This window comes from Myotis lucifugus, unplaced genomic scaffold (assembly GCF_000147115.1).
Source record: "Myotis lucifugus unplaced genomic scaffold, Myoluc2.0 scaffold_106, whole genome shotgun sequence".
NCBI lineage: Eukaryota > Metazoa > Chordata > Mammalia > Chiroptera > Vespertilionidae > Myotis > Myotis lucifugus.
In genome coordinates this window covers 1504042-1505136 of record NW_005871154.1, presented here as the reverse complement: position 1 = coordinate 1505136, position 1095 = coordinate 1504042, and the positions used below count along the sequence as shown (strand labels likewise).

The window sequence follows — 1095 nt, the reverse complement described above, 5'->3', positions numbered from 1 at the left end:
AACTAGCCCAGGTGTTGGTTATTCTGGGTTTGACACAAGCCAGTGAGGTCCCATGAAGCCTCTGATGGGCCCACCCCATCTCCTCTCCAGCCTCCTCCACCTGTATCTCTCGCACCGGTTGTTTTCCGTGAAAATGGCAGTAAACAGGTTCAGGTTTGAACTGGCTGGGAAGAAATGGGTCAGGATGTGTGTGGGCAAGAGGGAGGAGTGAGAATGGCTGGAGAACTGAGAGTGAATATTGTTTTTCTCAAAAAAACCCCCACAAAAACCCCACAACATATATATATTTAATAAACAACTACAAAAGCTTTCCGAAGGACCAACACATGGCGGAAGTGGAGCAGCAGAAGCAGCGGGCCTTCCGCAAGGTCACCTACCTTGGCGAGGACCTTGACAGGCTGGGTGAGCAGTCCCGGGGCAGAGCAGCTGATGAAGCCCTGGGAGCCCAGCGTCGGCTCCAAGCACAGCCTGGAGGGGGGGGGGGGGGTGCGCTCCTGCCAAAGCGCCTGCGCAGGGCCAGGAAGGAGGCGGGGCCCCCCCGAGAAGCCGCAGGTGGTGAAGGTGCACCTGTGGGACGTGAACATCTCGCGGGAATGGTGGGCTCCACAAGGGCAAGACCTTCAACAGGTGGAAATCATGTCCCTGGCAAGGGGACCACCCACTCCTTGTACCCACAACCTCTAGGAAAGTGGTTCTCAACCTTGGCTGCTCATTGGAATCACCTGGGGATCTTTTATAAAATCCTGATTTCTGGAGAGGCACTAGCGCTGACAGCCAAGCCCCACAGCAGCTCAGCGTTGGGCCGGGATCACCCAGCGTGAACGCCTGTGTCCGTGAGGAGAATGGCATCTCAAGATGAACCACCCAGGAACGGTCCCCGGGAAGGAAACTTCCCGCTTAGATCTCGCGGAGGACCGGTCAAGCAGGAGGGAGAGGAGGCGGAGGAGGTCGGCGTCCCCAGCCCTGGGCTCATCTCATTGAACAACAGCCGGGATGCGAAGGCGGAGCTGCAGGCCATCTATTGGTCCTTCTGGTCGTGGCTGCGGCCAGACAGGCACACTAAGATGGAGATGATTTTCCAACTGTCGGTGGAGC

The 1095-nt window shown here is 57.4% G+C and overlaps 1 pseudogene; it reads left to right on the top strand.

Annotated features, from left to right (window-relative positions):
* Positions 1–326: 326 nt before the first annotated feature.
* LOC102418887 lies at positions 327–684 on the top strand (annotated as a pseudogene).
* Positions 685–1095: the final 411 nt, after the last annotated feature.